Source organism: Numida meleagris, chromosome 3, assembly GCF_002078875.1.
Source record: "Numida meleagris isolate 19003 breed g44 Domestic line chromosome 3, NumMel1.0, whole genome shotgun sequence".
Classification (NCBI taxonomy): domain Eukaryota; kingdom Metazoa; phylum Chordata; class Aves; order Galliformes; family Numididae; genus Numida; species Numida meleagris.
In genome coordinates, this window is record NC_034411.1 from 82,295,624 (window position 1) to 82,322,692 (window position 27,069).

The following is a 27,069-nucleotide window of genomic DNA, read 5'->3' on the forward strand; positions in this document are numbered from 1 at the left end:
AGATGGATATTTTTCAAGGTTTTTCCATAAGATATAAAGTACATTTTCATCAGATGCAAGAAAAATGTAAGTCTATTAAATATTCCTTAATATAGCCAAACACCTAAATGTTAGGTTAGAGACTTAATAACAGCACATAAAGTAAATGCTTGGGGAATTCATGCAACAAATATCTGTTCAATCCTCTCTGACAAGACAAATAACCAGGCCATGATATAAGAGGAATACATGCATATACTTATATTATTTTTCATCATGCACTCCAAAACCTAGATAGTTCTAATACTGAGGTGAATAGCATAGTCCAAAAGGGGAGGTCTCCCCTCCCAGCCAGCCTCCAAAGAGAGAGGAAGAATAGAAAAAACAATATTGGAAACCATCCCAGCAGTTTACACTGATGACAGAGAACATGTATAAATTGGTATGAAGAAGTTTCACATAAATTTTCCTTTAAAAAAAAACCCAAAAAACAACACCATCACAACACTAAAATCCGCACCTAGTTACATTCTATAATATATACCATAACAAATACAGTTAAATTCAGTATTCGTTGTTATGGTATTTCACATTCATACAGGTGGTATGTATGAGTGAGATCAGAAAGACTGGTGTTTATTTTTGGGCATCTCATACAACTAAAAAATATCTTTGGTTGCTAAAATTCTAGTGGAGATGTTTGGTGAGGCATATCATAGCACCTTGGCCATTTCTGGGCTTGTAAGCATCTCCCTCAATACCTTACCACAAATACACCAGCTGTTGACATCACCAATGATAATGCATGACAAGAACCAACTTAAATTTTCATGCCTACAGTGAAAGACTTAAACTACTAACTTGTACAGTATGATCATAAACCTATTTAGGTTTCCCATTTTTCTTTCCAAGAGAACTTTGTTGTATGTCACGTATGTACGTTTTCATTTGAAAATGCAATATTTCACACTGACACAATAAACAGCTGAAAAAATACTGGTAGGCAATTCTGCAAAGCTTTACTCATGTATTTATGGGCTACTAAAAAACAGAAGCCTTGAAGGACACTTGTGTGAATAACAATCTGACACCATAACATGTTTATATGACTGGCAGGACAGACAACGGACATGGAGACAGGATCTACAGTATGTACTGATCAGAAGGTAGCACGTCAAACCACACAGCAGTTATCATTTATGGTGGGTTTTCTTTGAGCTGGCCCGAGAGGTATACTTATACTGCTATCACCATCTTCACTAAGCAATTATCATCCAAGAATGTCATTTTTGATTAGCAAAATGTTACGCCTTTTTTTACTATTTTACTCTTAAATTCCTGTAGTACATATCTATCCGAAATATTTGCACATAAACACTGAAGATTAAAAAGTGAAAAAGCAGTGCACTTGTGCACGTATCCTCTGTTTGCACAGATTTGCTAAAAATGCCAAGATCTGGATCACCTTTATTCACAGCTACATTTTAAATTATATTTTAATGTAGTATGAAATCATGTTTCAATTATTGAAAAATCCAGCAGAGGGCACTAAAGACTGCGTTTTCAATCCCTCTGTTCCACCCAAATGGCTAAATCTTATAATCTTTTGATTTAACATTATGAAAATATTGCTCTTCCTTGTGGGTTCTTGTTAGAAGAAGTGCTGCCTTCTAGGTGACATAACCTAAGAAACTGTAAGTGGCTGTAGAACAAATGAAAAAAGAGCTAAACAAAATGCAGTACTTTTCCCCGTTCACCATGCATACTCCTGTTCACCCATACACACTCCTAAACACACTGAGAAGAGACAATTTTTTACAGGACATCAATGAGACTTATAAAGATCTGTTCTTAGCACTCTTTTTTAAGGCAAATAAACACATCAAGAGTGTAAACTATGATTCTACACATTAACTTCAGTTACGGAAATAAGTGTACAAAAGACTAATTCTTCATTAACGTGCTAGTACGATAACTTTAAAAATTTTACACAAAATACCAAGAGTCCTAGCACTTCTGGTTATTTAATATGCCCATTAAGGCCACTGCTAGAGCTAAAAATCTGCAGACAAACTTCAGGGCAGCTGTGTCAAAGCTGTGATCTGAAAACCACTGCTCGGCAGCTCTGGGAACTCTGGGAGTACCTCGGTGTCACTGGGTTCTCACTGCTCTGCCTGTGCTGCGGATCCTCATTTCTGATGCCCACCTCAAGCAGATGTTCCCAGAGAGAGCAGCAAGGCATCACGATTTTCCCTTAAGTGCCAGCAGCATCTGAACTAGGAAAAGTTGTCAGCCTCTGATGGCTTCAGGGAATACACACTTCAAACAACAAAGACAAGACAGGCAACCATAGCAAGATGGTATATGCTGTATTATCTGAATTAAGGGAAATAGGTAGCTCTGGATGAATCTGGGACGCTGACTAGAAGAACAGCTTAAGTGCAGTGAAGAAATCTAGATATATCTTCTGGAAACATCATTTATCGTCGCATCACATATCAATCTGCTACAAAAATTTATACCCTTATGTTATCTGCACAAGTAGGACAGATTTAGGTTGAACATTAAATTCTTAATTCTAACTCTTCCAGCTCCTCAGTGCTTGACAGAGCAAAGTTAATGTGTCAGCATATTTGGTGTCCAGGTGTTTTGCATGTTTGAGCTGTGCTGCTTTTAGCATGGGTTATGCTATTTTGGTTGCTTTGTGAAAATCAAATAACTGTTAATGTATTCATGCTGCAAAATATTGTACTTGTGACTTTGGATGCTTTGTCAATATTCCTTAATGTTGTTATTGCTGGACTTTTTTATTCAGTGCAAACTGTCATTTTAAGAGCAGAGTATAGCATTTGACCATAAAATATGCTTGCCAAAGGCAAGCAACATGTGAATGGACTTGAGTAAATTGTGAAACGGGTTAAGAACCTAATCAATCACTTCATCTGAGAGTAAAAAAAAGGCCTTGTTTGTGTAAATGTAATATAAGCACTATCTGCTGCTTCCAGTCTCTTTGCCATTACCTACTGTCAAACCCCACGCTTCTCTGCGACTTCAATTACCACCTTCTCTCCCTTCCCTACTCTCATTTCCTATAGGTTTTATCTCTCCTTCCTATATATTTTTCTCACACATTTTGTATATCACAATAACTATTATATACTACATATATTATATTATGTTATATATCCAATAACAAAATAGTTTTCCTCAAGATTCTACCTAGCCTGAAGGTTTCTTCAGTCTCTTCTGTTCAAACAACACACATCTCTGTTTCATCTCAATTACTCTTTCAACTTGATCTTCACCTTCCACCCATGATATTTTTCACCTCACCAGCAACCACCTTGAATCCTGGTGGCCATCAGTCCTTTCTCCTCCACATCCTTCGATCTCTTCCTGTTTTATTGGTTCAAACTCAAGTTTGGCCATGCTTGTAACTCACAGGTCTGTCCCTCTAATTCACACTCATTCTGTCCAACTTCTGTCTGACTTCCAGTTCCTCTTGTGGATGGCCTGTATGTCAAACTACATTAACTGAAACAGGGATTTCAGCAAAATTTCACCACCGTCTCCATTCTGCCTGCCATTCAGGACCACAAACTATTGTGTCATACTAGACTCAGACCTAATGAGACCTTCACCTCAAAATGCTGTATAGGCCTCAGAGATTACTTTTGAATTTTTATTTAAAATGAGTTTAGTTAATTTCATTTCCATTCAGATTAAATATTCAGCTACCATCAGCTCATCTCTCAGCTCCTTTTCTCATCAGTGCAAGCCTGTCCTGATGACAGACTGAGAACAATCCTGCAACAAATACAGTTTAATTTATTTTACCTCATTCTTTCCATTCTTCCAATGAACCTTTCTACTTGCATAAAATATAAAAAACTTATCTTCACCTTCAAAGGCTTTCACAACCTATTTCCACCTTACCTATCATTTCTTATCCAGTACTGACAGGTCAGCTGACACTTTCCCCAGTTTAAATTTTCAAGCAAGAATCTTTGTTGGTTTCCCCTTTGTTGCCCCTGTCTTGGGAGTATTATCAACACAATCATCCCACCACCCTCCTCATAGGTCTTGATGCCTACAAAGATCTTGACAAAAAATTATGTTACTGAATGTTAAAACTTTCATTTACCAGATCACACATCTGCTCATTTTGTTTTGTTATCAAACTCTTACAATGCAGGTTGCACCTGTGACAAAGACTTTTTTTTTCCTATGTCCATAAAAACCCTCACTCAGAAGGATTATAGTCCATGACAAGCACTTCCAGGCAATATGGCAATATGAATCTCCCAACATTATTCAGAAATTCATGAAGTTTGTTTTTGTATTTATTTTTAATCATTTTGTGATCCTTTTTGTTTCTGAGCCTTCAGGCAATATGCTTGTAGTTCCCCCCATGTCCACAATGGGGAAAATGTTTTCAATTATATTTTCCTATATGCACAAAATCCTAGGAACCAAGAGCAGTGTACTCACAAAGCATTTCACTATGAGATTCATGACGAAGTTCAGACTTGACCAAGAGAAATGTTTCAGTTGGAGACCTCATACTGGAGTTCAAGCCTGGCCACTACAGTGGGAAATAAGAGCTGTTCACAGCTAACAAGTCATGTTAGGTCTTAATTCCAGCTCTCTCACATAACCTCTTATAATCACCATAAGGAATGGCAGCACCATAACAGGACCATAAAGGCTGAAACAAGAACGTCCTACCAAGTTCCCCTCCCCATCACGTCAGAGGGGAGGCTCCTTGGCAGAGCAGCATGGGCCATGGCTGCCTCAACAGAGCAGGTGGCTTTATCACTGGGGCTTTTTCACCAGCAACAGCTTCACACAGCAACTTTCTAACTAAAACTTTACCAAGTGCAGGTTTTCTACAAGTATATAAAAGAGCTCCTTAAATAACTTGTATAAAATGTCATTTTACAGCTTCCTGGAAGTTTCCTAATGTAGGTTACTGAAAAATTTTATTTTCATACACTCCTATTTGTTTTTTAAAAATAATCTCAGCCCACAAGCAGACTTCCTCTTTACACAACTGTGAGTCAGAAATGTGCAATATCTACAATAAGGAATTTGCATTCCGGCTTCCCACAGTTCCCCCCAAATGACCGTACCCTTGCTGAGGTGTACAAGAGAAACCCACTAACCGAGCAAACAACTCAATGGTGCTAAAACAGGTATTGGTGAGGAATTCAGAAAGAAACTGTTTAAGTCTTGTATTGAAAAGCACTTGTATGCTAAGATATTAGTAGAGAAGAAATTAATGCCTTCTATGGAAAAAATAGTTAATGATTATCCCTTCTTTAAAAACATACATTCTTATATCTCACAGCTTTTATACAAAATAATTTAAATCAACCTTTCTAAAATGAAATTAGTATGTTTTATGTTGAGATTTCATTGTAATACAAAATCCAATATCGTTGCTAAAAAGATGTTCTATCTTTCTCACGTGGCTATTTCCACTAACTGAAACGAGAGTACAGCTCCTATACTTTATGGTAACTGCATCCAGAAAAGCTTCTGGTTCAAAACTTAAGGTCTCATTTTTCAGTAAAGGTGTTTCAGTAGCATGAGAATGGTTTGGGACTTTTATGAAGAGAAAATTATTTAATCTCAATGGTAAAGAAGCAGCAGAAGTCCACTACTTCAGACTGACCATGAGACTAGGTTTCACATAAACTCTTCAAGTCCTTCAAAAGTCCTCCTTAAGACTTCAAGAATGTAAATCAGTTAAATTAACAGAAATTTCATGGTGAGCTGGAAATGCTGGCAAGGAGCTGCCCACTCTTGTAGCTCCTACAGGCAGGAAAAAGATACAGTTTCACGGATTTATCAAGTTCTTAGTACTATCCAAGTAAAATTTGTAATTAGATGGATAATGAATAATTACACTGTCTGTATTCAGTGACATGAGGCAAACTCACCTTCCTTAATATAATACGAAGTCTCATCAGGTTAGTGAGATTGCACCTAGTTCTACACCAACATAATGTCCATAAACCCCTCTGGAAACCACACATTTTAAACACTGCAAGCAACAACCATAGTCCTCTAGGCTCATATCTGAACATCAAATTCAACGAAACTTTATTTTGTGAAATGACAAGTCCTGGTACAACACACATCATCCTTGGTCTCCTAAATCAGAGTCAAACATGCATCTGAAAAGCAGACTGCCTTTTGCGCCTTAGGGCTGACTCAGTACTGCACTGCAGAAAACACGCTGTATTTGCTAAGTGTTCAACCCCTGTACTTCTTTTATGATCCTATTTTAACTATAGTGCCTGCCCTTCCAGCAATTACTTGAACTTCACTTACTCATCATCGGTCCCACGGGTCAGGCTTCTCTCTCATCTCACGACTGCAGGCTTCTTAAGCTGGAAGACTCCTGTGCCCTAACAGTCAATTCAGTGCTTTGCTCAAACAACACATAACAAATATAAAAAGGTGCATGCAATGGTGTCACACAGCGATATATCTCTGCTCACTTTCACTCTTCTGTGGCAGACCCAATAGGCCACTATTGGCCCTCCACTCATAGTAGGAACTAAACAACAGGGATAGAACTGAACACTACAAAACACATTGAACATGGTGGAGCTAAATACCACTATGAAGCTGGGAAAACAATCGTATGAGGGGATAGAAGGGGTTGTTTCAACTGCATTTGCAAGTTTACAAGTAATTTTCATACACATTTGTTCAAAAAAGAAGTCCAAAATACATTAGACACAAGCCCCTTTTATAAAACCTTCTAAAAAAACTGCTAGAAAGTTCCTTAAAGAAAGTTTCATCAAGATGCAGGAAGAAACCAGTTATTTACATTCCCAGCCAAATCAACCCCTCTGGATTTTCTCTTGGCAACATGTTACAATGCTGCTCATAAAGTTAAGTGCACATCATCAACATGCTCGAGAATCGAGAGCACTGAGTAGCTGGTGAGCAGGCAAAGATCTATAATACAGAGAATGAGTGCAAAATCACTCCATGGGAGAGAATGAATGTAAATACCAACAGAATATGACTAGTTTAAAAATAGATAAAAAACTACTACCTGGTGGGGTTTTAGCTTTACTTTTTATTATTGATCTGTCAGCTAAAAAGCATCTCTACTTTTATAATGTGCAATAAAAAGTGGAATATTTCAGGAACTGGATTCATATTTTCCCTTATTGACTGCACGATATATTTTTTTCCCCATTTACCTAAATACTACTAAATCTTACTGAGCACCGTGCTCTCTTCTACACATTGTAAAAAAGGTACGCAAAACACTTCTGCTGAGTGAGCCAACCTGTGTCAACACGTGATGGCAAAGCACTGCCTTCATGCCACTCTGTCCCTGAAAGTAGAACATGCTGATGTTTGGAGCAGTAGTTTCCAGGCCCCGTAGGAAATTCTTCCCGTAAAATCATGTTTTGTGAAGAGGCTCAGTCACATAGCATCCCTTGAAATACATTAAGTCAACATGTAAGAAACCATTTATTTTCCCTTCAAAAACACTGGCTTCATTAAGTAATACAAATATCATTTATTTAAGCTAAACTTCACTGAAATCACAGTTTTGTGAATAAACAAAACCTAATCTTCCAGAATGAAGGAAAGGAGAAGCCATAAAGAAAGAAATGGCGTTCTCTTTGATTTACTGGTTTAATTTACTGAATCACACAATATACTAATGGGCATACTTTTTTCTACGGATGGTTATCACATGGTAACCAACCAGCCATAACATGGAGGATAAGTGCAAATAATGTGAAACAAAGTGCAAGAAGACTGAAGGAAACTGGTGGGAGGGGGGGGAGGGAGGAGTTTACAATAAAAATGCTAAGGAATGAAGTACTGTACATGAAACAGAGAATACGACAGAGGACCACTTATCCAATTGAACAATACTATAATTAGTAGCATAGAATTATAGAAACGTTTGAGTTGGAAGAGACCCTTAAAGGCCATCTAGTCCAACTCCCCTGCAATGAACAGAGACACCTACAGCTAGATCACGTTGCTTGGAGCCCCGCCAGCTTGACCTTAAATGTCTCCAGGCATGGGACATCCATCACCTCTCTGGGTTAATCACATAGCACAGGAAGAATTTGTCCTGGTCAACCAAGCTACCTATAGCAAAGACAATTCAGCTCCATACAGACCAACACTGCACATCAAGCAGGATCATCTGAACTCTCAGTGATCTGTTCCCATTTACAGTCAGTTCATCCTACAGGGACTTGCACTTCTCAGCTGTTAAGTCAGTCTGGAAAACCACATGCACAGCAATAACTGGGAAAACCAACAGAAAACGATCACTGAATTATACAGTTATGGTATGGGTATGCAAAAGACAATCACTGTTGTTTTTCGTTCCCATCAAGAAGCCATGGGAAATGGATTTATGAGAACCTGATATGTCAAGATTTTTGCATCTTAAAATGCAACCCTCCTCTGAATGAAAAATTCATTGTTCCTGATACCTCAAAAGTTGTCATAGGCTCTTCCACCTCCAATTCAGTGATTACAATCATTTTCATGCTGTCTGTTCCCCTGCTCCCCAAATTTAATTACATCGTGACAGTAGGGGAAGGTAGCGGTTTTTTTGAGTGTCAATATCACAAGAGATGTTGGGTTAAAATGGCACCAGTCATCACTAACGTCAGCTCTTGCAAATCATAATGGATTTTATTCATCACACCAGTTTCAAAAATAGCGCAACCATAAAAGCCCTGGTATGCCTTGAGAATATTGCTTTTGTTACAGTCACACAGTGGGAAAAGATGCTTAAACACACTGTAGCCTGTTGCTAACACTGCAAAGCACACAAGCAAAAAAAGCATCTTCAAAGCTGCAGTGCATCATTTCAGTCAGCTGGCACCTGTGACAAAGTTTGGAAATTTGATAGGCGCATGTACTGGTTCAACATAAGAGGAAATTACTTCGGAGAAATGCTTATTAAAACAGCTTTTTGAAACAGCCTTTCTCACACGTTCATTTGAAAAAAAAAATCTGAATATTTTTGGCATCCAATGTGTTAAACAGATGATAGGTATCAGATGGCATTACGGGGTGAGCAGCAAAAATATGACAAAGCACAGTGGTCTGTAAACAGAACACAGCAACTGAAATTCTAACTACCATATGGTGGTAGCAACCAGGACACGTGCAAAACAGGAAAAGATCTCACAGTGAGAGGTGTGACAGAAGCCAGCAAGATGCAGAACAAAAAAAAAAATGACAATAGGGCTGCAAGCACAACAGTGATAACATTTCAAATTAATTATATTCAACCGAGACCCTGTGTGTACAGTATGTCTTCTACCTAAAAATAATTTAAACAGCCTCACTGAGAGCATCTCTAATTTATCATAGTGTTCAGCTTCTTTTATAATATCCATGTTACACGGAACAAAAAAGGCTTGCACATCTATTTTAAATATACCATCGAAGTGCTTGAGCACAAGATAATGATTAAGCTTGTCTCCAGCATTATTTAATTCTCTTCATTCTTCAGGATGCCAAAGTAAACACAAATGAAAAGCATATGGCAATTTAGTGAATTAGAAAATTAGAACAGGAGAACATTACTGGTTTTATTTTATGCTTTAAGCACAGCACATCGCAAAATTAAGAATTTCAAGACTTTTTATATTTGTAACTAATTTTACTTCCTATCTGTAATGTAGTCTTTACTGAAGTTAAATGTTCTTCTCAAGAATACTATCTGAGGAAGAAAATGAATAGTGTGCACTTTGTACATTTTTATTACTTATTTTTCCCCCCAAACATCACTGATTATAACTGTTCTAAGAAAATTGTCTTGAGCTTGAAGTTATTCTCAATGGAAAAATGGAGCCTCTAATATGGTGAGAATCCTTCCCTCTTGATTCTGAGCAGATGCAAGCTAAGAATTGTCAGTCTTAACAAAGGATTTTTCTAAAAAACATTTATCTGATGAGACTGTTGAGTAAAAGATGATGCCAAATTGAAAATATTTTTTTTTATTTTTTATTTTTTTAAATCTACACCTCCACAACAAGGCCATATTAAAAAAAGAAAAAAGAAAAACATGACATCCAATTTGGGATCTTTTTCTTCTTTCCTGCTATCAACATTTTCACTAACTATTCAGCATAGTATAGGGGCTGCTCCAAAGGTAATGACTCATATTTTACTATATTGGACCATAACATCAGGGGCAGATGTTTATGGTATGGCAGTACAGGCTGAACCTTCCCACCAATATTCCATCATATTTTGTTTCCACGTGACAGATGGCAGCAGAGGGGCAGTCAGACACAATGGTGTCAGGCATGGAAGTGCGTATGAAGCAAAGGTGTGGAACTGAATTCCTGCATGTGGAAAAAATGGCACCCACTGACATTCACCAATGCTTGCTAAACATTTATGGAGACCAAACAGTGGATGTGAGCACAGTGAGGTGGTGAGTGGTGCCTTTCAGCAGTGGTGACAGAAAAACGAAAGGAAAGCCACATTCCAGACAGCCATGTAGATTCCTATGAGTGTGGCATGCAAGCTTGTTCATTGTTGACAGAAATGCATAGCTAACGGTGGTGACTACATTGAAAAATAGTGTTTTGTAGCTGATAACTTTCTCTATCAAATAGTGTTATTATGCTCTTTGTATCTCTTGTAGTTTTCATGGAAATAAATACAACACATTATTTCCGGAGTGACCCATATATTTTTGCCCGAACTATTTCCAAAAGTCAGCCCCATACACAAATTTAGTCCACTAAGTTCAGTACTGCTAATTTACTCACATGTAAAAACACATTCTGGAAAATTGTACTATGGACAAAACATCCAAAGAACACCAAGAGAATGGCTTCACTGACAATGTGCTCATTAATCACATCTAGCAGAGCCACTGGCTTTCTCTCCTGCGTAGTCATACTAGTCATAGGTGTGATTTTAAGAGAAGGAAATCCTCTGCCAACCCATGTGCCATTTAAGTCCTGACAGAAAAGCCCTAGGGCTCATTTTAAACCATAATATCTTAAATATCACAAATGTGTCCCGTTTGGAAACACTACACAAAGCCTACTAAGCTGCTTCAGAATTCTGCGTTCTACTCTGAAATCCTCATAAATGTGGCAGAGAGATGTTTTTCCAAAGGTTTTCCTTGGTGTTGTGCTGCTGTTCTGCAGTGGCTCTCACAGCTGCCCTTTAAGCAATATGCAACTCACAGAGCCTCGGGCTCCCTGCTCCTTTCCAAGAGCCACAAGAGCCCACAGGCTGGGAGCAGTCACGTACAGTGAGGTCAGCCCTAAGGAAATTTGGTCCTGTGCCACAGAGGCTCTGGGTACAAAACTTGGTGCTCCAGTGTAGCTGCGTCCAGGGAGAAAACACAGATCATTTTTCAAGTGACCAAATCAATATTTATTTCAGAATACTTGGAACCAACCCCAGCATTAATGCCCTGTGCTAGCACTGGGAGAAAGGCTGTTATTTCATAGTTGCTTCCCCTTGGCAAACCTTTTATAGAGCCAAAAACTCTAAGGACTCAATACCCACCATACTCAGTATTTTCTAAAGAACAGATTTCCAGTTGGAGATAGATATAAATGAACAACATTCTTCTGTATCAAGATTTCTTCAATTCTTCTACAGTGCTGCTAGTAGCTTATCTGAGTTCTTGTGGTTTTGATGGTCACTAACATGTTCTTCTGCCACATTCACAGACATTTCACAACTACATAAAACAGGCATTGAACAGGACCATTATTTTGTAGTTCTGCTCTGTATCACGTTTTGGTTTTTTGTTTGTTTTTAAATGGCATTCACTCCCTTTACTTGGGGTATATAATGTAAAATCTAAAGCACTAAACGGCATTTTTATCTAGCGTGCTGTACAATGTTCTCTACAGCTTCATTCTTTGCCCCTCTGTTCAGCTTCTATGGGTACCTAGAGTGAGATCTTTCCAAACAGAAAATGAAGATTTCTTATCTGCTCTCTAGGAAAATTCAGGTGGAACAACTAAAAGCGTCTCTCCCTTAACTATAATCCAAACAGCCTCCAAGGCTGAAAGCTTTGTGAAAATTTCTAGAGTTGGCCAATAGCACAAATACTGAGACTTTGTGTTTCAAAGAAAATCACCTAACGAGCCATCTGTGCATTGCACCATGGCTTGGTCCAAAGCCAGAACAGCCAAGAGTTGACCTTGGTCCAGAACGCTGACATCATCTAGCCATGTTATTAATGGGGCCTCATATCTGTGAGCTGCCCAAAAAGTAGGAAGCTCAGTACAATTTGCCACACAAATTCATTATGTTGAGTGATGGATCTCAACAGTTCCAGTATGCTTTATGGAAGGTAATACTTTTCCTACCCAAAAACTGAAAAGCAATAAGTATTTCTGGGAAGCAGCAACTCACATCTTTTCTTCAACTCAGTGAATTACCAAGATTATCCAGATAATATTCTGACATGTACAGTATTATGTGGATATTCCAAAAACAGCAGAGAGAAAATACCCTGCTAGTGTTTCACACTGGTGTAATCCTATCTTAAACTTTAGGAGTACTTGACTTAGTAAAGGACAGATGGGAATTCTATTCTTTTTCTTCTGTGATGAGGACTGAGACATAGGAAACTTTTCTTTTGTACTAGATTATCCACTTACGCTCACTGTCACCGCTACTGTAATTTCTTTATGCCACAGGTCATTAAAGGACCAAAATATTTGTAAGGGAGATCAGAAGGGAATGAAGCATTAAGAAAATAAATTTTAAATGTCCCTAGATCAGAAGTGTGAACAGAGACATCCACTAGATATTCTGTTCCATACCCTTTTGTTAGATGGAGTCACCCTGGGGATAATTTTGTACTTCATGCAGATTCTTCAGTCAAACCATTACACATTTGCTGCCTGGAGGCTGGAAAGTTCCCTATTTCAGCCTGGAGGAGTCTGGAAGCATGATTTTATACACTCTCCATTAGTAGCCAGTTATTGTGACTAGTTATCAGTTAGTTAGCCAGTTATCATAACTAGCTGGAGTTATGATTGGTGCTACATACATCTGATGAGTGAGACTCATGAGTGATGAGTCCACTGATGAGTGGACTGGTTGCAACTGTTATATTGGAAATATTATCAGCACATATGTTGAAAGATCTTAAAGCACTAACTCTAGGTAAGCCAATTTTACTACATTGTAAGACATGTGAATTAGTTCCTTTAGGAAACCTGTTTCTAACTTGGAAAGTACAATATGAGCCCATCACTTCCTTGCAACAGGCTAGCGTTAAAATCTTCAGTAATTGAGAAAAAAATACTACAATACCACTTCGGTGAACAGGTATGAAAGTGACCCAAAGCTCTTCTGTTCTTCCTTGGGAAACGGAAACCAAACAAACAAAAAGACCACATGAAACAGAAATAAAACAAACCAAAAAAATCCACACCCCAACAATATTTAAGTCCTTGAATTCAAGTAGTTTGCAGCATTGCGCTCACAGACTTTGAAGCTGTATGATGCATTAACTTTAAGATAAGAAGCAACTCTTGTTCTGGGAATACTGAGAGAAGATCAGCACCTGCTAGGTGAATCATTCTCACCATGAAAAATGCATGCATTGCTTCCAAAGACAGGCCTTTCAGCTCCCATCCCTCACTGTTTGTCCTCCCTTTCACCACTGGATTAAAAAGCTTTTAGTGGTAGATACTGCATGTGTACAAAAGTGTTTATATTTTATAATCAACTCACCTCTTGATCTCCTTTGTGTTGTACTAAACAGACTGAGACCTCTAAAACTTCCACACAAGGTATTTTCTCCAGCATCGTAACCTTATAATAGCTCTTAACTGAACCTTTTGTGACCTTTCAGCAAGCTTTAAAAACATAATGCCCTAAGAATTTTGTCATTCCTTTGTCTGTTTTCAAACAGTGCATTACAAATCCTCAGAATGAATGCCAGCCTCATTGACCCAACAGCCTCTCAGGTGATCCAAGCGCCCCTTTTGAATGCTAGCACTACATGGAAAGTCATACAAATTTGCTGAATTTTCCTAATACTCCAACACGGAGTGGTAAAGAAAAAGGGAAAAGGAATCAGCTGATCAAAGACTTCCACAGTCAAGTCTTTTAGTCTTCTTTAGCACAAGTAACTAAGGCCTATTTTATTTTAAATCCTTGCCTAAATCAAGAGTTGTTTTAAGTTTTATTTGGTTACTATCAAAACAGGAAAAAAATTCTTTGTCTTCATAGAACTCAAATATACTTTCCCTATATACAAACAGAAATATTTATGCAATGTTCTCACTTTTTATATATATTATCAATGCTAGTATGTCCACCTGAACATGGGCTATTAATATCTAAAATACATTTCCCAAGCATCCTTCTACTGCCTGCAGTTCTGGATTTCATCCTCATTCCTTTAGCATCCTGCACTAATTCTCTGTACTTCATAGCTTGTAATTCTAAACAGTTTTTATCTGTGTTTATTGTGAATAAGTACCAGCAAGTAAAGGCACCTGAAGGTGTACCACTGTGTGCTACTTGGATTATCTGCATAAAATATCACCTCCTCTAGAACATATTCTTATTAAACTTGACTGTTGAATGCAATGAAATGAAACTTCCAAAGTATTACATCAGCTTTTGCGTCTCTGAGAAACACTAAAAATAATGCCCTATTTTCTTCTTCAATAAGTATATTTGCAACTTTTTAAAGTACAAAAATGAACTTGCATTTTTATGACAGCCAGGATTTACAGATGAAAAGTCCCAAGTGAGTTTTTAGTATTACTCACAATGAAAAATGGCAATCAATTTCTTAAAAAAAAAATTGTCCATTCCAGTGAATGTTTTTCCCATTAATATTTTTTACTACAGAAAACTTTTCAAATTCATAGAAAACAGCTGCACCTCTTCAAGAGAGAAGGCTCACACTTTCTCCCCGTTCCTTTTAAAAATTCAAGGTAACATGAATTATAGCAGAATTTTAAAAGCTAAGCCTTATCTTTCTTCCATCAGACAAACAGCAACAACAAAAAAATAATTGCAACAAAATGCTTCTGCTTGTTGTTGCCTTATTTTCTTATATTAAGGTCTCTTAGTTAAATCCCAGTCTTCAGTCAGGGGAAATTCCTAAGAAACAATTCTGAAATGTTCAGGCCTGAAACTCTACGTACTATTTTTAGTTTTCAGATGTTGGCAGGTAAGAAAGTTGATTGCTTGCAAATACTGAATTTAAGCAGAGCTCCTTTGATTTCCTTCTTCAAGGATGTAACAGACAATTAGGATGTCCCTGCTGTCAGAAAAGTTTCTTAATTAAGTTCATGAAAAGGCTTTTGAATTCTTGACTCAAGTGGAACACTCTTGTTTATTGCTCGTGGTGTCATCACTGCCAAGGCTAAAAATACCTCTCCAGCTTTGCCTCGTGCAGCCCAGCCACTCTTGGGAGCTCTGCTATTACGACAGGCATCAGTGGCAGTCTTTCCATGAACCTTGTGAAGCTCTCCATGTTTCTATTAGTTTTTGGCCCTCTATCTTAAATGACAAGCATTCACGTTTTACAAGTTCCAACATGTTACCATAAAAGCCGGAAAAAAAAAAAAAGACAGGTTTCAACTGTTCACTTATTCTCATGTTCCTCTGTGACCTGAAACAATGACTACAAAAAAAAAAACAAATCTAGAAACCCTGCTTCCAAAGAAGGATTTTCTTTGAGATGAAATTCCATCATTTTCATACGCATTTTCAGAGTCAAAATTATACAGTGTTCCATGATTTTCTTAATTAAAAAATGAAGCTCAGTTTTAACCTTCAAATATTTATTCTGATTACACTTACTTAAGTGTACAGCTCTGGCAGGGATATGATTTGCACTTTATTTGTGAGGAGAGCCAAAATGGATTCACACAACAAGAGACATGTAGAGTGACAAGATCTGAGACACAAAAGATAAAGTTTCCATCTCAAATCTTCACGAGTGCTGAAAATAAAAATGGAATAGAAAACAGCAATACAAATGCTGTTCTAGAAAACAAAAAATTAAAGTACAACTTGTGTCCCATTTTCATTTTTAGCACTTTCAGAATCTTGCAAATAGGCTGTTTAATTTTCTTCTTCTCTATTAGGAAAATATGAAACGCATTAGCAGACTACCACTATGGCAAACCAATATTGCTCTATTTACTTCCTTCCTTATTCATTAGCTGAAATGATTAAGTCAAGAGGATTAACAAGTATGTAATTTTCCATTTCTAGATCTCACAGTGCAGCAAAATCTATGATGTACTAGATCCTTCTGAAGCACAGTTTTTTGAAACTGGCCAACGTGCAAGCAAACAATTCCTGCTTGACTCTGCAGCTTTAAACCTCAAAAGTTCAGAAGCTTTTAGCAGAATCATCATCCCAACAAATCTCCAGCTGTCCCTTTGCAACTGTCAGGCCCATATACTCAGATGCCCCTATATTAGAAATCCCAGAAAGCACCTCAGGCAAGGCTAGATGCCTAACAGATAGGCAACTGAATCCTAGATCTACTTAATATATAAGTCAGTAGAGACTACAGTGTAGTTACCTTATACTAAGGCAGAAATCTGCCTTTGGTTGCCTAAGTAGCTCCCAATACTGTTTTTGCTCTATATTTCCTATTTTTCTTTTTTTAAAAAATAATGAATTGTTGTTTATTCTGTAAATATAATTGAATACTTCTTAAATGTATCAATTCCTTTAGTAATATGTTTTCTAAATTAACAGCAGATAGTCTAGCATAAAATTCCTTACAAGATACAGTGCTGCTGTGTGCCTCTATCACATTATAGCATATCACAGACGTTATAGCGGCCTTCCAGTACCTCCAGGAGGCCTACAGGAAAGATGGGGAAGGACATTTTACAAGGGCATGTAGTGACAAAACAAGGGAAAATGGCTAGATATTAGGAAGAAATTCTTTACCGCAAGGGTGGTGAGACACTGGAATACATTGCCCAGCGAGGCTGTGGATGCCCCGTCCCTGGAAGCATTCAAGGCCAGGCTGGATGGGGCTTTGAGCAACCTGGTCTAGAGGGAGGTGTCCCTGCCTACAGCAGGGGGGTTGGAACTAGATGATCTTAAAGATTCCTTCCAACCCAAACCATTCCATCATTCTGTGATTAACCCTCATCTAAAAATTAGCCTTTTGGGTTCAGTTATCTTTCAACTGAAGTCAACAGAATTTTTGCTATTAACTCGAAAAGAAACAGGTTGGACCATTTCATTTATGGGCTTACCTAATGAAGGTTTGATTTTTAGACTAGCTTGATCACACCATATATTTAATCATCCCAACAGAGCACCATATAAAGTGAAAGAAATTGACGGACTGCTTGTTTGTGACATAAAAGATAAGCTTTTATAATATGTAAAGTAGATAATCATCTGACTGGAAGTGAGAGGGATTGCCAGAGCTTTTTTTAGTAATGATTTTAACTGTACTGACAAAACAATTTCTTTGGTTTTATTATCCAAAATAATAATAATATATCCCAAATTGCTATGACCTCATTACAATTTTCCAGTACTTAAGTGATGGTTACTGAAAGGACAGACTCTCTTCTCCAGGAGCCACATGGAGAGGACACAAGGCAGCAGGTACGAGTTACACTGGGAGAAGTTTTGTCTTTACATAAGGAAATAAATTTATAGTAAGAAAAATCTATCAACAGGCGAGACTTTCCAGTGATATGGTGGAGTCCTCATGACTGGAGGTTTTCAAGATCTGACTTGGACAGGGTGCTAGGCACTCTCAGCTAGGCATCTTCTTCATGAAAGAGTTTGGGCCAGATGATCTTTCAAGATCCCTTCCAAACCAGGCTGTTCCACAATCTTATGAAAACTTATACAGCTCTTAAACACACCAGGTAAAGTGCTATCAGATAGGGTATTTCTTCTACAGATGATAGTAAGAGTCTGAACAAAAAAAATGAACTTCTTTTTTGATTTTAAATGGCAAGATGTTGAAAGTGAAAGAACCCAAATTCCATTGCATTGCCACAGATAAAGTGCTCAGCTCTCCCTGTTAACAGGGGAATTCCCAACCTCACTTCAGAAAATACTAGCATCAAAAAGTTCACTTGTTAAAAATCATTTTTGTAAGCTAGCAAAAATGCAATATTCTATTAAAGGCATGCCACAACTCCATACGGAAAAGGAACAAGTGCAGAAAAGTTCATTCTATGTGTAAATTGCACATAAAAGGAATTTACTAAGACTGTATTTAGTCTTTTCACTTTTCACACAGCATGAAAGCAGTCAAGATTCCAATTACTTTGATGTACTTAAAACTGTTTTAAGAAAAGCTAAATATTTAGCTTAAAAGAACGTGCAGTAGACATGATAACATTTAAATATATAATTAATTTGCTCTTGGGCTCGTCTTGGCACTGCCTGAGCTCATTTTCATTTGTTTTAGCTCTGAAAGCAATTGTCTAGCAGTTAGATAACTATCGCTTATGGCTGTTGTGCTCACCTTTAGCTTACAGTAGTAATAAGTAGCTGTCCTGTGTGGATTAAGCTGCCTGTGTTGTGTGCAAGAGTGCAGACAGAGGAGGATACCAGAAGCTCCATACTGCACGCATAAGTGACAGTAGTCAGCGGTCACTGCCACCTCCTCAGGAAAAAAAGCAATGCTAAGACAGCAAAGAGAATATAAAACCAGAGTAATTCGGGATCCATGAAAAAGTGAGCAAGACTGAATTAAGTAAAAGCACAAAAATTAGCCTTTGCTGACCAAAATACCTAGGATGAACATGCAGCTTCATCATCACACAGAGGGAAGAAAGCCCCATCTCTCCTGGTGAAGAGATTACCATAACTCAGTCTGGAGAAGAGAAGGCTCCAGGGAGACGAGAGAGCAGCCTTTCAGTACCTAAATGGAGGCTGTAAGAAGGTAGAGGACAGACTCTGCAGAGATAGGACAAGGGGAAATGGTTTCAAACTAGAAGAGGGGTGATTTAGACTGGATATAAGAAAAAAGGTTTTTTATGGTAAGGGTGGTGAGGCACTGGAACAGGCTGCACAGAGACATGGTGGAAGTCCCATCCCTGGAGACATTCAAGGTCAGGCTAGAGCAGGCTCTAAGCAACCTCATCTAGCTGTAGGTGTCCCGGTTCATTGCAGAAAAGACGAGGTGACCTTTAGAAGTCCCTTCCAATCCAAACAATTTTATGATTCTAACTTCCCTATGTCCATTCTGCTCAGGAAACAACAAAGCTGTCAACCTTCAGACCCCAAGGGACACCAGTGAGCACAGCAATAAAGAAAGGGGGGTTTTGCTTGGTGGTTTTCTTTCCTGTGTAACAGTATTATATGCATTATTGAGTTTCTCGTGTATTAATTTGGACTATAAGTATGTAGTATTATCATAGTAGTCATCTGAAGTATGAGATTATTAAAATGTTAATAAGGCTAACAGTAAATTTGTATCTCCATAAAGCCATGCTCATTTTTACCCATAAAATTTTGAGTGTTGTATTGTATACAGTTTCTACAGGAACCTCAAACACAGAACTAATTTAAATTATAACCACTCTTTTTACTTATATTTGCTTATAAACTAATTCATTTCTTCAAGTCTATCACACAATCCTCCTATGATGCTTCCTCCCCGAGACTAATCAAACTTCTCAGGGCTTTTATATTTCTTGTCTTCTTTCAGTTTGGACAGGCTGTGGGGGCAGATTTTTCAGTCCTAGCCAATTTGGAGTGACAGGTGATTAACCTCTGCATCTGTCACAAGTCATAGAATACATCGAGAAAGCAGAATTCATGTAGTGATCTCACATCAACATCCTTCTACTAGACTTCTATTTTCTGTTGTTCTCTTAACAAGTACCCAGCGTTTTCACTTATCTCCTCTTCCACTCTTTAATGTATCTTTTGTCCTCTTGTATATTGGGGCTGTCTGGATCTGTTCTCATAACAACTCAGGTTTCCAAAGGCAGAAAGACTCACATGAAAAGCTGTCCTTGACATGATTGGCAAACTGAGGGTACCACTGCATGTTCTCTGCCTCAGTCCTAGAGGATGTCTCTCCAACAGCACTTGGGCCAGAACATCTCAATACTACCTTGCCTTAGCTTATAGACGTAGCAAATGAAGCTCTCTGTTATAAAGCAATACTCTGATGCATTTTTTAAAAATGCAGTAACTCCAGTCTTAGTTTGGACAAGTTGTAGTCAAGCATAAATCACAACCACTGTAAAACAAAGCATTTTCATAGGTATAAAACACAAAGCTGAAGCTCTTTATGCTATTTAGGAAATTACCCTATCAGGAAAAAAAATTCTGAAGATTTCTACATACACATACATACACACACAACAAGAAAATGTGTACAACTTGACAACATCACCAGTTCCAGCCCTGATGAATGCTATCTTCAGGGAAACATCTCTTTTGAAACAGAGAAGCATAGCAGGATCTTTAGACACTTAGTTATGTCAGCACTTAAAATACATATATATTTTCTAGTCCTCATATAAAAAGAACCACAGTAATAACATTTGTGCAACTATAACAATCACAGTCTCTGTTACCAAATCCATACTATTTTTCTGAAATAACCTGAATTCATATTACAAGCCACAAAACCACTCTGAATCTAAATGGACTCTTTCCGGTCATGTCTTAATAGCAACCACGTATCATGTTCTCCTTCAAATTGAAAGGAATAAGCCTTTTGATAATAACTTAATAAGGGAGTATCCTTTATCCATATTGACACAATTGTGCAGTATAATATGTTGTTTTATTGAAAAGATTTATACTGTTTTCAACTTTATAAATTCAGTGTACTTATACTGTCTTTTAGGACGTTGCACATGAAAATTTCATACAATTAAAAGATTTTCAGGACAAGTTTCAACATTTTCCAAGCACTGAATGGCCTTACTCACTTATATGATTAGATACAGGTACAGTTTTATATACCAGACTATTGCACAGTTCCTTCTTGGTTTAAATGCTTTAGTAGGCTGACATACTTTCACCATGGTAGCATACGCTGAGCATTTAATATTATGATTGTTTCCTTACTCCTCGTGTAGGATCTATAACCAAGATCAGGAATATCATTTGAGAATGGATGGCCTTACCACCTTTAACTACTGCTATGATGCAACTAGATCAAGGAATCCACAGTCTAGAAAAAATAGCACCATATTTTTCTTCATACAGCTAAGAACATCAAAAACTGGAGGTGAAGAGGTGGTAGGACTGTTCACAGTCAAGGGGAGGATGGTAAGAATAGCAGTTTCTCATTTTGCTACTGAGTCACATAATACAAATTGTGCATTGTATGTACAAGAAGAACAAGAAAGACTGCTGCACTGGATGGAGGAGGAGTGCAAAAAGACAGGCTTGAGAGTTAACAAGTGAGGTTTAATTCACTAAAGCTTAGTTTGCACTGAAAATGTGCTACTAATTACAAAGCAAAAAGGACTGACACAAATATAAATGTGTGGAGGAACAACTTCTAGGATGAGGCAAGAAGCTGCACATTAGCAGCTAGAAAGTTTAAAGACAAGTAACTCCTACAGCAGAATGGGCTGCAATTAGACAATGGACTAAGTGTCAAAATTTAGGAACATGAAGAAAAAATAAAGACATTTCTACAGAAAATGTTTTTCTCGTCTCCAGTGTCAGAAGGGGTATTTAAGTATCATAAAAAAGAAAATGTCAAATAACTTCTTCCCTGTTTATCAAATCAACACCAGTAACAGTCTTGTATTTTTTTCCTTCTGCGTACATCACACAGAGCTCATAATGGTATCAGGAGAAATGTTTAACAAATCAAATTTAAAATCAAAATAAGCTGTGGACATCATCTCAAGGGTTTTCTCCTTAGTTACCCTTTCTTATTCTATGCTGCATTAATCAATTAAATGCAATTATATTTGTCCTATCTAGGAAGTCATTTTTGTGTGTGATATTTAGATAGCTTTACTTCTTTCTACCAGGAGACTGCTAACGTATGGATTTGTCTAAAGTTCTTTCAATTTTTTTCTTCTACTATACAAGAACCTGCAAACCTAGAAAGGCCTAGCTTCCTTCAGAGTTAATTAAAAGACTGAAGTGTCAGATGGGCTCATCTTCTGATGTTTTCTTATCCAGGAATATACCAGGACAAAGTCCAAGAGCAGGTGCCTAACATTTTGGTGAAGCAATGCCTACTTAGTAAAAGCCAAGCAAAAGAATTTTCAACAGCCTAAATTTCCCTTTTGTTGCTCTTGACTGCATAATTCTTAGGCAGACATTCATTTTTTATTTTTGGAAATCTTGCTGTTTTCCTTAGACTTTCAATTCTCATCTTCAGCCTGCCTAAAATGATACACATTTTTCTGTTCAGATGTACAGTATCAGTCAGGAAAATATTTTGCCTCTCCCAAACACACTACCAATTCCTAACATGTTAAAATTAACCAAGGTTTAAGGGAATTAGTGAAATTAACAGGTTTCTCTAACAGTAGATTCTTGATCTATTCTTCCTTAACTTAGCTCTCTCTAATATTTCTGCACTAAATTGTAACTTCAAAACAGGTCTTTGATACTTTCTCCTGCTCCTCTTCATTATAAATATTCACAGAAAAGATTTCCAACTATTCAATATCAAGTAATGTCCAGTCTAATTTTTTTTAAAAGCAGTTCTGCACACAGAACTGTGATTCTACAAACTGCTGATTTCCAGTGAGAAACACTGGATTAGAAAGCGAGTGGTTCCGATCACCTTCGCAAGGTCCACACCCATGGAGAACCTGTAGTTGGCAACTTCAGACTTACTACTTTACAGAACATCACTATGGCAAACGTCTGAGGAAAAGGACGGGAATACTGAAAGGAAGAAGCTGAGACTAGGCTGGCTTGAAGACTATAATGGGCTAAGTAAAGAAAATGCATTTTATTCAAATTCTTTCTTCAAATTCTGTTAAGACACAATGCCTGTAAGTTATGTGAAAGCGGTTAAGGTGTAATTTTTGAGATCAGCATCCATTATGCTGACTAGAAGAGCCATACTCTTTTGTTGCATGATATTTGTCTGTTCAGACTACAAACTCTTTCAGACAATGACTGTTTTCTGTGCACAGTTCTGATGAGGACTGCACGCAACACCTATAGTTCCTAGATGCTACAGAAATCTAAGGGGGATCTACAGAAATATTCCCACAAACATTCCACACAACAAAAAAATTAATCTTTGGTTAGGCACCATTCCGTTTCCTCTGTTTTCCAGTTCTGCTCCTCCCTTCATGAAGGGAAAATACTACAGGCTGCCCACACATGTCTTCTGCTGCAGTATCTCTCACAGAAGCATACTTAAAACAGAGTCGTTTCTCTGATTGCTAAGGAATATCACAATTTCTCCCTTATTTAAGATTTTCTTTTGTTCCTCTTTCACCACAGCAAGGAGAGGCCATGATGGCTTCCCACCACGGGTTAGTATAGGGAGAAGTATAAGAGGAACAAATCAGTGCCTTCTACCATGAAAATTTAGTGCGTCAACCCTAAAGCATTCACTCAGTTCCATCCTGGGATTTGAAACGTACTCCCATGCACTTCTCTTTGACAGATTATGCTCTGAATATGGCAGCTCATTAAAACATTTTTAAATAAAGTATAATTTGGGGACTTCTAATGTGAACATGATTTCCAGAATTACCTTAACAGATTTCTCCATTGCAGTACTTCCCCAGACATCATTGCAACTACATAAAAGCAAAGCACCAAAGCACACTTTCCATTTTAATTTCTATTTGCTCAGCATCAAGAAGTTGCTTCGGGAGGCTTGGGGTAAATAACTGTCTGATGCACATACTCAAAGAAATCCTTAGTATCAGCTAGTGAAATTCACAGTCTGTATTAAAGGACAGAACAGCAGCTGTAAATGATGAGCCAAATGTCCCTGTTGCTGCACAACACAGAACAAAGGAAGGGAAAATGCATGGAAGATGGCTCAACAGGGATGGGCAGAATCATTCCCAACATTATTGTCTGCTGTCTCCATCCTGTTCTCAACTGCAACACCAATGTTAAGCCTTCATGACCAGAAGGACAAAAACATACAGTTTTAAAGAGAAAAAGAACAGTTTGTGAACAGTCACAGTCTTTATTATATCAATAGGACTAATACTGATTTCCTTCAACTCTCCCATCCCAGGGGAAAGGCTAGTCTAGAGACAATCACAAAGAGAAGGGCAGGGCAGACTACGTGAGGCTGTGGAGGAGCAGGGAAGGCACTTCTCCAGCTATTCCAGGCCTGCCCCAAAGCTTGCTTCCAACAGGCAATGTCTAAGATAGTCTCCAGAAGTCAAATCTCACCTAATAAAAGCCAAAATATAGATAGTTAACAACATTGCAAACACCCTTTTATCTTTCATTTACTTCTTTACAACCAAAAAATGCACATCAATCAACAGATAAAGTAAACGACCCCAGAGATATTTTTTCCCATACTGACCCATGGACAGACTAACTTCCTTGACACAGTTAATAACTGCAGGTTATTCATTTGGCCATTTTTAAGACCTCATTTCTAAGCCAGAGGTAAGAATAAAATAAAGCTTATACATTCATGCTTTTGGAAAATTAGCTTCCTGGCAGAAAAGGTTCAGGACTGATACTTGTTCTAATTATTCGTACTGTGAGCAGAAAAAATATGTCTGCCGTATCTCCAGTTGAAAGTCTAGGAGCAGAGTATCTCCCACTCACATGCCCTCCTTATTAAATCTCCCCTTTTGCTCAGCCACTACCCCTCCTTCTTTGTTCTATTTTCCACTTCCATTACCACCTCCCCCTCACCTCTCACATTCTCCCTTTTGTCTTCCCAACTCCCCCTTTCACTTTCGCTCCCCCTTTTCTACTCCTCATCCCACACAGCCTCCTCTGTTAGCTTAGCTGTGTGAGAAATTAAGAGGAAAAGAAGAAAGAGAAAAGACAGAAGGATTTACGGAGGTGGAGAGCTACAAATAAAGAGGGAAAGACAAAAAAAGAAAGATGCGTTAACCCATCTCAGTTGTGTCAGCATAAGCAAGGATGTGAACACAGAGACCCCAATCCAGCAGACAGATGCTAACTGGTAGGAAGCAGTTCTGCCAGCAGGGACACCATTTAAGAATTCAATCAATAGCAAATCTCTGGTGAAAACAAATAAGCATGCAATATTCAAACTTACATTAAAAACCATTAAAATCACACTGGGCTCTAGTGGCATAGTCAGAATTAGAAATTGTAGTATAAACAGAGCAAGTCCTTACTCAGAACAGTTCCAAATACAAAAATGTCTGCATAAACACTAACTGCAGCCACCTACTTCTGCACAGACCACCACATGGACAACATTTATTCAGATAGTTTATCTGGAAAGCATACTTTTTAATATCGATATTTTACTGAAAATATCCATAACAGCCAATCCCATTTGTTTGTAGGCATCCTCCCCCCAGTATTCATGAACTACATATCAGAGTTTGCGACAAGAATCCTACAGAGTTGCTAAGCCCACCTGGCTTTCACTGTTTCACGGCGACAGAATCAATTAGGCAGTATAGAGAGTGGTTTTTAATTGGATCATATCAAGATTATAATTAGTACCGTGTAGGAGCAGAGTCAGGGTAACACAGTAGAATGTAGAACAATTCTACCCAGCCTGGTACAGCTAATACCTGCAGTAAAACACCTAATACTGTCTGCTTATTTTCTGCTTTCTGCAAGTGCCTTCCATTTCCAGCACAAGCCAGTGAAAGCAGCTCTGAGGGGACCAAGTGAGGAGAGATGCATTCATCCCATAGAGCTAAGAGGATGCATGGATTGCATGGACTTCCAGGAGCAGCCACTGAATTGCTGTGCAGTTCAAACTATGAATTCAACACGACGTGAAGCACATTATTTGCTGCCTGCAGCTTTTCTCTAGCCTACTGGAAGACTAAGTCCAAACTACTGGAAGTAGGTTCACAAAAGCAGGAAGCACAAGTTCAGCACAGCAGATTCCCTCTGCTTCACACTCTTCCATGATAACCACAGTCAACAGCCTGACAGAAACAGTCTGAGATTTTTTAAAATTTTTTATTTTTTTATTCTCTCAGGACAGGTATAGAATTGGTCTGAAGACAGGGGGCTGCACAACCATGACGGTATCACACAGCGTGAGAACATGTATGGCAAAACTCACCTGTTCCTCAACAGGAACAGCATGCAACACAAGAAGATGGGTGTTGTGGAAATAAAGCTCTCCTAAGACGAGCAGCACCAACAATGGAGTTCTCAACTTAGCCTGGTTTGCAACCCTTGCCCTTGCAACTCCAGGAGAGTGGGAGGTTATCCCTTCTGCAGTCCTCTTCAGGCATATCCCTTGAAATCTGATGAAGCACCTCAGCTATCTGCCCCCCTCTCCCTCATTGCATCCTATGAGGACAGAAGCTAGAAGAAAGTTCACTGTGTTGCATTTGTCTCAATAAAAGGCTACCTAAGATTCTGTATCCATAATAGCAAAAATATCAACAGCAAAGGGGCCACACAGGGACTCATAAAGCAGTCAATACAATTTAGAGCTCCATGAATGCCGTAGGCAAGGAAAGCTGGAGCACAGCCACATTTCACAGAGAGTCACGTAGGCTGCAAGGGATCTCTGGAACTCACCCAGCCTACAGTCTGCACGGAGCAGCCAGCCAGAGCACTTCTGCAAAGCAATAGAACCAACCACTGTACATGGGAACAAAGCAGGCAGCAAAGCAGCCTCACTGACAGTCAGCTTAAGATACCCTATGTGAAAAGCAGAACAGGTATAGCAATGGTAGCCAAGCTCAGCCAGGGGACCAGCACCTGCCAAGACAAGACTGTAGTAAAGAGGCAAGTCCCAGGTCAAGCCACAAAGTTAAGATCACAACTCAAATCTATGACCAGAGTGATCTGGGTTAGCAACTGTCCAGGGGTAATCAGAAAAGCCAACATTTGTTGCTGTTTTTCCCCCCCCCAGCAATCAGTGATCTCCCCTGATTGCCATGACCTTTTCAGGACAATAAAAAGCTGGCCTGCTACAACTGCCAGAGCCCTCAACAAGTTTACATGCAT

The 27,069-nt window shown here is 38.3% G+C and overlaps 1 protein-coding gene and 1 long non-coding RNA gene across 20 annotated transcripts in view; both read right to left on the minus strand.

Moving 5' to 3' along the window:
* Positions 1-27,069, minus strand: part of RIMS1 (regulating synaptic membrane exocytosis 1) — a 363,013-nt gene that overhangs the window by 189,403 nt on the left and 146,541 nt on the right. The window lies entirely within an intron of this gene.
* Positions 23,767-27,069, minus strand: part of LOC110397134 — a 38,853-nt gene continuing 35,550 nt past the window's right edge. The window contains exon 3 of the long non-coding RNA XR_002437561.1: positions 23,767-24,321. This is a non-coding gene — a long non-coding RNA (uncharacterized LOC110397134). The remainder of the gene's footprint in view (positions 24,322-27,069) is intronic.